Source organism: Malaclemys terrapin, chromosome 4 (assembly GCF_027887155.1).
Source record: "Malaclemys terrapin pileata isolate rMalTer1 chromosome 4, rMalTer1.hap1, whole genome shotgun sequence".
In the NCBI taxonomy this organism is placed as follows: Eukaryota; Metazoa; Chordata; order Testudines; family Emydidae; genus Malaclemys; species Malaclemys terrapin.
Window position 1 is genome coordinate 81,476,187 of NC_071508.1, and position 9,461 is coordinate 81,485,647.

Consider the following 9,461-nt stretch of genomic DNA (forward strand, 5'->3'; position numbering starts at 1 on the left):
TTTAAATATGTTAGGCTGAGGGGGACTGAATCCTCCTTCACCAGCACGTCAAACATAGGAAACACCCCTAGCAAGAACCCCTATATGATCACCAGCTGCCTCCCCCTCCCATATGGAGACACCCTCCAACCCCAGTCTAGTTCACACACAGCCACCCTCCCCCCCTCAACAGCTAGAGCTGTCACCCAGCTGGACTTCTTGCTTAACCCCTCTCACCCAGGCTTTCCAGCAAGCTACCCCTCAAACTCTGCCAGATCCTCAGGCCTAACCTTCCCCCAGCCAATAAACAACTCATTTTCCTGCCAGATTCCCCCTGCCCAAACACACACGAGGCCACAAACGCCCTCCCTCCCAAACTCTCCAGCAGGGCCCCACCTCCTCCAGATGAGGCAGCTCGGAGACATTTTATAAGCAGTCTCCCTGCAGCCAAAACAGAGTGGTTCCACGAATGGAAAGACTCTGGGCCCGGAGCTACGGTTCAGTGCAGCCCCTAATGCTCAGCTCGTAGGCCTGATGCGGCGGAGCAGGCCGCCCGCCCGGCATTGTTTATCCTCGCAGTCTCCTCCGCCCCCCCCCCTCTCCTCCCGGACGCTAGGCCCCGCCATTACTCCGGGACAGGCAATTATCCCCCCAGCTTTCCTGGTCCACGGCAGACCAAGCCAGACACTCACCCGGGCGGCCGCGACCCGGCTCAGCTGCAACAGCGGGCGGGGCGCTTCATCCCCGGCTGGGAAGCAGGCACCTCCTCCTCCAAGGGCGGAGCGCAGAACGCTGCAGCCGACGCCACCAGCCCCCACCTCCCCTCGCCCCTGGAAGGGAGGCACCCCCTTCCATGTGCCAGACAAAGGCGCTCAGAATAGTTAGAGCCCTACGGGGCCCATTCTATACCCCCTTTTCCCAGTGTCTTCAGAGGTTAGCAGAGTCGCCCACCGCCCCATGGGGTCCAGCTTCTCTACACCTGTCCCCAAACCTCCTCCCCTTTCCAGATCACATGGACCCACAGTTCCAGGGGTACCAGGTCTCCTCCAGCCCTTCATCAAGAGCCATTTCTTTCCTGAGGCACCAGCTGAGGTGTCCCCCTTGGAGGGCCTGAATTCCTCTGCTCCGAAGTTGAAGAGCAAAGGCTTGGCTCCTATGAGAGAGGATGTGCTGCTCCAAGCCACTTGTCTCCTTTGGCAGCAGCTTGGGGAAGGCCAGACACCTCTCAACACTTTAGGCATTTCTAAACCAGTCACTGCATGTTGTTGGTGCTTATCTACTTCAGTCAGTGAGCCACCACCCAACAGCCCTTGGGATGCACAATTTTCATGGGTAACAATATCATCTAGCTCCTATATAGTATTTTTCCTCAGTAGAGCTCAAAGCACTTCAAAGAGGGATGTATCATCCTCATTTTACAGATATGGAAATGAGAAGTGAAATGACCTGCCCACAGTCACAACAGACCAGTGGCAAGGCTGGGAATAGAAGCCAGGTCTCCTGGGTCCTAGTCCATTACTTCTGAATTCTGACATCGAATCACAGTATTTTGTCTGCAGGACCCTAGCCCTCTGATCTAGATATGTGCTTAGTTTTACAACAGGCTACATAAAAAGGACTATTGAAGTCAGTACAGACTAAAATTTCATACAATTACTTGTTTATATTGTTCTATATACGATACAATGAAATGTAAGTACAATGTTTATATTTCAATTGATTTATTTTATAATTGTATGGTAAAAATGAGAAAGTAAGCATTTTTTCAGTAATAGTGTGCTGTTACACTTATGTCTCATTTTGTAAGCAAGAAATATTAAAGTGTGGTGAAACTTGGGGGTATGCAAGACAAATTATACTACTGAAAGGGGTACAGTAGTTTAGAAGGATTGAGAGCCATTGTTCTAGAACATTCATCTCAAAATGTCAAGCAACAAACGAGAAGTGTTACAGCTATCCTGTGGGGCAGATCAATCAGTAATTGCTAGTGATGATCTGCCTTTTCAGCCTTCTACTCGGGTATCCTGAAGAAATAAGTCTGCTCTGGGCAGTGGAGTATCAAAACTGTGCTCAGGGAACTGGTCTCTGAAGATACCTTTCCACTGTTACAGCTCCCTCACGATGAATCAACAGCACACAACATTTTCTTCTGTTGAGTTTATCATTCACTGTAACCAAGCTGCAGAAGTAATTGTTTCTACGTTACCTTGCTTCAAAGCTCACAATCCCAACTCAAAAGGCAAGAATCTTTTCAACAACTCACTTCAAGAGACTTCTTAGGTTGGATGGACAACCACAGAGACATTGCCTTTTCATATATGGTCCAGACAGAGTTAAATTTAAATGCAAACATACTAGATTTTCCTGCAGCACACATCTGGATTCACCACCATCTCCCCTTGTGAGAAAATATCCTGGGGAGTACTGTTCCTCCTACACTGTACAATGCCTGCAAAGATGATGCAAACTTAATCAGTTTCATTTGACTATGGAAGGAGGACAACCATTCAATCCTTAAGGATGCAACAGGACTTCTAGTAGGAACTCAATTCCCTCCCAACCCTGTATAAAATCCATAAACCAGAATCATATTACATAAGTTGTTTCAATGTTAAAAAAATTAAAATCTAATATTCTATACAGTTAGGAACACAGGAAATTCAGAGCAGAAGCACACTGCAACCATATCTATCCATAATATAGAGCTTTATTTTAGACTGTGACCATAACTTTGAGTTCCATAATCATACATGATAGTGCCACTTCTTTATGGCTCTTTAATCATACATCAATGAATCTTACAAACTCTTGTGAGATGGTTAACAGGTAACCAATTAGTTATTCTCCACTCTTCATCGTAAGACCAAATCCTAAATTACTCAGCACCTCAAAGGATTGGATGCTATTCTTCCACTCAAGTGGCCAACTCCCTCACCTAGGCACAGAACCAGCACGTCTTCCCAAACATATCACATGCCAGGACCATGAAGCTATAGCACGCGGACAGCAAAAATTAACATGGAAGTAAGTCACATTTAAAATATGAGATGTACATATGAAAAAAGTTTAAAATGTTTTTCTATGGAGTACATATTTGTTGTTCCAACAAAAAGGAATGATGGGATTCTTGAATCTCTACAGGGAAGAGAGAAGGTAGTTTGACTACCTTCTCTGGTTTTCCATACTTCAGAAATCCAGCTCTTCAAGTTTAACCTGAATTGTGTGCGCACACTTGCCTCTCTCACACACACGTTGGAACTCCCAGCTACTGTTCTAAACTTCCCATCTTGCTGAGAATTCTCACCAATAAACTAATTGCAAGTTTAAGGTCCTCTGTTTAGAGCCACATTAGGGCAATGAACTGTTACTTTTGCTGGCATTTTCCTCAATATAACATGTTCTTTGAATGCAACACAAGTGTTTTAATTTCATTGCAACTCCATTTGTTTTTAAAAGAACATTTGCAAATTTTAAAGAGGGGAGCTACCTGTGCTAAAAGGATAAAAACTTCAAACAAGGCCAAATGTGGAAAGAGAAAGGATGCAGGGGGTGGGAGAGAAATAGGAGAATTAGATCACCTTTTGAATTTATAAGCTCAGCTGCTCCAGTGTTGGAGCCTATATTCACTACACTGCAAAACGCATATTTAAAAGGACACACTGGCAGGTAAATTTCCATGGCCTGCAAAGACAAGTGTGTTAGTAGAGGTGATACCATATGACCTCTCTATCATGAAGAAGTCCCCCTATAGCAGACAATCCAAAATTCAAAGTTCCATTTTTTTCTGAAAATTAGATAGCTAATAACAAAAATGTTTTGCTCAACATTTGCACTGCTGAAGAATAAAGTAAGCAATTGCAGAAACAAGCCACATTTTAACAAGATAAACAGAGCACCATCTTCAGCCACAGCACATTTCAAACCCTGTCTGCACCTCTGTATACAAAACAAAAATGAGAATCAAGAAAGGAAAGAATGCAGCATAATGAGGCAACCTACACATGGATTAAAATATGCTCCAATCTAGCACTGTAAATACACTCCATGAGAAATATATGGCAGAATGATTTGCTTGCATGGGTAGCATCCAGTCTTAGCTTATGTTATACGCACACAATCTAATTTACATTCTCTATCCTCTTAGGCTGCATAGTATCAAAGCTGTGCTGCATTTTTGGATTGTCACTGACAGCCAGATTCAGCCAAAGTAAAATTTGCAAAAGGTAAATAGACAGCCTAGCCTGTTAGCTGGTGCTGTGCTAAGGGTCACAAGACATCTTTCTACTTAGCAAGAATACTAAAAGATTTGACAGAAATGAGAATATTATTTTCAGGGGCTATCTTGTGACCCACACCACCGAAAAGTCAGTAAGAAACGCATCTTGATTATCACTTCAAAAGTTTTTTTCTCTTAATTGGCCTCTCAGAGTTGGTAAGACAACTCCCACTTTTTCATGCTCTCTGTATGTGTGTATATATATCTCCTCAATATATGTTCCACTCCATGCATCCGAAGAAGTGGGCTGTAGCCCACAAAAGCTTATGCTCAAATAAATTTGTTAGTCTCTAAGGTGCCACAAGTACTCCTGTTCTTTTTGTGGATATAGACTAACACGGCTGCTACTCTGAAACCTGTCATTTTGAAGCTAGATCACCAGAATCCAAGACACATCTTAAGTATCAAGAGCTGCAAAGAACAACTGAGTTCCAAGAATTATGAAGCGAGAACTCAGCTCACAAGACATCAGGTTTTTTTTCAAATCACTTCTGGAGGCAGGAATTGTCAAGTATCATATAAACTGGTTTCCACCTAGAAAGTCTGGCCTGAGCTAAATGCCATAGCGAATAGTCAAGTGATCTTTTTCCAAATTAGCTGTTAGGAAGTCTGTCTGGTGCTAATAAAGCTCAGCATGCTGGGGTAGCGGATAACCTGCACAGTGACCCAAAAGTACCTTTAACGCTACCAGGTAACAAGAGTCCGATGCACTACACCTTAGCTCTGACTGCCCAAAGTGCCAACTGAATCCCGCATTGACAACTCACGGAAAGTCCAAGGGCTGCAGCCAACACTTTCAACCAGGGCACATTTCAGCCACGAGCTGCGCTAACACTGAGGTGCGAGTACAGGGGAGCACGGCGACTTCAGAGCTAGAACCGCTCATCTCCGCAGGCCACACGCTGGGCCCCACCGAGCGTTGGTAGGCACCTAATGCGGGTGCCTCACGTTCCCCAGGGGCGCCTGTGCGGACTCGCCCGACGGCCTCTCCGGGCAGGGGTCGCTGCCGGCCAGGGCGCTCTGTTCACGTTCTCGGCCTACGGCAGCTCCGCACCCCATCGCCGCAGTGTCGGGTGCTGGCAGGGGCAGGGCCCGCGCTCTGGCTCGCAGGAGAGGCCCAAGGGGACGGGTTTGTTCTTCCCGGGCCGGGGGCACCTCACGGGGTGGATGGGCCTAGAGACCCGCGCCGGCCCCGCCCCCCAGTAGGACGTTAAACTGTCCGCTCACTTCACTGCCCCCCGCCGACCCTGTTGGGCGGGAGGGGGGGAAACGCCACCCCCGAGCGCGAGACTTGTGACACCGGCGGGAAGGCCCCAGACTAGGCATGTAAATCGGGGGGAGGGGGGCGCTGACAACACTCACCCGAGCCGGTGCGGCAAACGCCGGGCTGCTCCTCAGCGGGGTTTGAAATCACTAACGCCCCCCGCACCTCGCAGTGTCCTGAGCACCCATTGGTCGCTGCCGACCCCGCCCATTCCCTCAACCTGGCACCTCATTGGGTAGTTTGAATCCGGCAGTCACGTACCGTCCCCGTTCTTTAAAGGGGCAGCTCCAGGCCACGGTGGCTGCGGCGCTATGTCGAGCATAGGAAACTTCTACGGCCTGTTCTCCGGCCAGTGCCCATCAAGGCCCCGCCCGCCTCGCTGTCCGCGGGTGCCGGATTACCGGCGCGGGCTGCGCCCTGCGAGTGACTCGGGCAATGCAAGGAAGGCGCCGGCGTGGGGAACAAGGGGCGGGGCCGGGCCGGGCCTCGCGCAGCTGTATTGACAGAGGGAGGAGGGGGCGTGCGCTGCGCGGGGCAGGCAACACGTGACACTAATGAAATGATTCTTTTTATAGGACGCATCATTGACCTGTGGAACTCACTGCCAGGAAAACTCATCAGGAGTTTAGCAGGATTCAAGAAATGGTTACTAGTTCGAGGACCAGTGAACAGCCATAGTTACATTAGAAATGATAAATCTATACCGGGGACATATGGACTGCCTGCTTTAGGAGGGGAGTGAGGTGCTAATTAAGTGGTAGGTGAAGAAAAGGCTTTTGCTGAAAATCATTCTGTAATTGCCTACTTCATGTTTTCATAAGTCTTCCTCTGACTGAGACAAGTTACTGGACTTGATAGACCACTGGTCTGAACGAGTATGGCAATTCCTATTTGAAGTGATATAAAAGTAATATAGTTGCACCTGGGGCTTTTAGTTTCCCAAGCTACTCATTAACCCTCATGGCATGTCCACCATCCTCCATAGACTGCATTATTGCTTAGACAATAAAGATACAAAACCTATAAGGAAAACAGCATCTGAAGCATAAGCAAGAAAAATACTGACAATAACTAATTCCTCTCTTCTTTAAATATGCAAGTTCCTGGAGCCGGGCACTGAAAAGAATCCATGGAAGGTAGATCGGGGATGTAAATTGCACTAAGTATCTTAGTGAAGGGCTAAAGATTTAAATTTCTGACCTTGGATAGCAGAGTGATATGTTTACTGATAGCCTGCATACTTTGCTATTCCTTACTAGGAAAACGGTTTAAAAACAAACAAATCTATAAAATGAACTAGTCAACAAATGAGGAAGTGGCCGCAGGAGATAGAACTTTCACAGAAGATGGCTCGAGAGTGGAATTTACTGCTTGAGTAAAGAAGAATGACTACTAACCTTGCTGCAGGTGGAACTAACTGTAGAGAAGACTTGTCTTCCAAAGCAGACCACAACAGGGTAATTCAGTTTGGGCATGGCAACTGGGAGTGCCTGAGTCCTCACCTTTTTATGTTTTAATGTTGCAGTGGCACTTGCCACTGGGTACATGTGCTCCAATTTCTGAAACAAGTTCTCTCTACTGCCAAACCAGAGAGCCAGGCCCAATTCAAACTCACTTCCTAACCTGGCAGAGTTTGGGAATTATGCACAAAATGCACCTTACTCCTGGGAAGGGTGGGAAGACAGAACCTCCTGTCATAGGTGAAGGAGTTTCTGCAGCATAAGGAGTCCTGAAAGGAGATTCCACTCCTTTTGGCAAAAGGAGGGTAGACTTTAACTTAGTTTTCTCAAAACAACCCTCTTCAACATCAGCATCCTTACATTTTGTATATATAAAAATATACAGAACTTTAACCTGTTGGCAGGGTTGAAAAGAAGGGCTATTCTTTTTGTATTTACTTTTCCAGAGAGGTGCTCAGATATCACTGTGTCAACCACACTATAAATTCCTAGACAGAGGAGTCAACAGCTCTAGGTGTTTATACTGTACTCCTCAGTGCGGTGTTCAAGCATCTAAGGCCCAATCTCTTGTCTCATGGGGGAGCCTAATATTGTTGTAAACAAGAAGTGGTTTTCTGATGGCTTTCTGAACACTTTCCAATTGCATTGAGGTATTAAATGCAAACATCTAGGTTAATGGAAATGGTTATGGTAGGAGTTTAAATGTCCTCAAGTCAAGAAATGCACTAGTTAATGTTCCCATGGGAACTAACTACCCCACATGTTTTTGTGGCCACATTTCATTCTGGCAGACAGCCTTGGACTGAAACTCCTAGTAGTCAGGCTAGGTTCTGCTGTACCTGTCAGAGGATATTAGAGCAGTAGTTAGGCCTGTTAAATGAGACCTTAAGATATACTACTATGCAATGTGACAAGTTAGCATTGTGATTAGCCTTCTGTATTGTGACCAACCTGATTGCCTTCTATGATGAGATAACTGGCGCTGTGGATATGGGGAAAGCAGTGGCCCTGATCTATCTTGACTTTAGCAAAGCTTTTGATACAGTCTCCCACAGTATTCTTGCCAAAAATTTAAAAAAGTATGGATTGGATGAATAGACTAGAAGGTGGATAAAAAGCTGGCTGGATCGTTGGACTCAATGGGTAGTGATCAACGGCTCGATATCTAGTTGGCAGCCGGTATCAAGCGGAGTGCCCCAGGGGTCGGTTTTGTTCAACATTTTCATTAATGATCTGGATGATGAGATGGATTGCACCCTCAGCAAGTTCATGGCTGACATTAAGCTGGGGGGAGAGAGATATGCTGGAGGGTAGGGATAGAGTCCAGAGTGACCTAGACAAATTGAAGGATTGGGCCAAAAGTAATCTGATGAGGTTCAACAAGGACAAGTGCAGAGTCCTGCACTTAGGATGGAAGAATCCCATGCACTGCTACAGGCTGTGGCCCGACTAGATAAGCATCAGTTCTGCAGAAAAGGACCTGGGGATTACAGTGCATGAGAAGCTGGATATGAGTCAACAGTGTACCCTCATTGCCAAGAAGGCGAACGTCATATTGGGTTGCAGTAGTGGAAGCATTGCCAGCAGATCGAGGGAAGTGATTATTCCCCTCTATTCTGCACTGGTGAGGCCACATCTGGAGTATTCTGTCCAGTGTTGAGCCCCCCATTACCGAAAGGATGCGGACAAACTGGAGGGAGTCCAACAGAGGACAAGAAAAATGATTAGGGGGCTGGGGCACATGACTTACGAGGAGAGGCTGAGGGAACTGGGTTTACTCACTCTACAGAAGAGAAGAGTGAGGAGGGATTTGATAGCAGCCTTCAACTACCTGAAGGGGGGGTTCCAAAGAGGATAGAGCAAGGCTGTTCTCAGTGGTGGCAGATGACAGAACAAGGAGCAATGGTCTCAAGTTGCAGTGGGGGAAGTCTAGGTTGGATATTAGGAAAAACTATTTCACTAGGAGGAGGATGAAGCACTGGAATGGGTTACCTAGAGAAGTAGTGGAATCTCCATCCTTAGAAGTTTTTAAGGCCTGGCTTAACAAAGCCCTGGGTGGGATGATTTAGTTGGGGTTGGTCTTGCTTTGAGCAGGGGATTGGATTAGATGACCTCCTGAGGTCTCGTCCAACCCTAATCTTCTATGACTTCTTACAATTCAAAGCCATAACCTTAAGATTAAATTTACAGTTTTTGCAGGGGGGAGGGATAGCTCAGTGGTTTGAGCATTGGCCTGCTAAACCCAGGGTTGTGAGTTCAATCCTTGAGCAGGCCACTGAGGGATCTGAAGCCAAATCAGTACTTGGTCCTGCTAGTGAAGGCAGGGGGCTGGACTCAATGACCTCTCAGGATCCCTTCCAGCTCAATGAGATAGGTATATCTCTATATATTATATGATTACAACTTCCCTATTTGTTTTGTTCTAAGAAAATAGAAATGTAAAATGAGGAAACAGAACATAATTTGTCCTGTTGATCTAACT

At 46.4% G+C, this 9,461-nt stretch overlaps 1 protein-coding gene across 4 annotated transcripts in view; it reads right to left on the minus strand.

Annotated features, from left to right (window-relative positions):
* CKAP5 (cytoskeleton associated protein 5) overlaps positions 1-5,798 on the minus strand; it is a 93,540-nt gene extending 87,742 nt beyond the window's left edge. The window contains exon 1 of one of the 4 annotated variants that reach the window (XM_054028406.1): positions 5,781-5,798. The gene's annotated coding sequence lies outside the window, so the exon portion shown is untranslated. Of the gene's footprint in view, positions 1-671; positions 740-5,022; positions 5,539-5,617; positions 5,697-5,780 lie in introns of those variants that run through there. The other 3 variants (XM_054028403.1, XM_054028404.1, XM_054028402.1) reach the window with 3 other exon arrangements.
* Between the last annotated feature and the right edge of the window lie 3,663 nt (positions 5,799-9,461).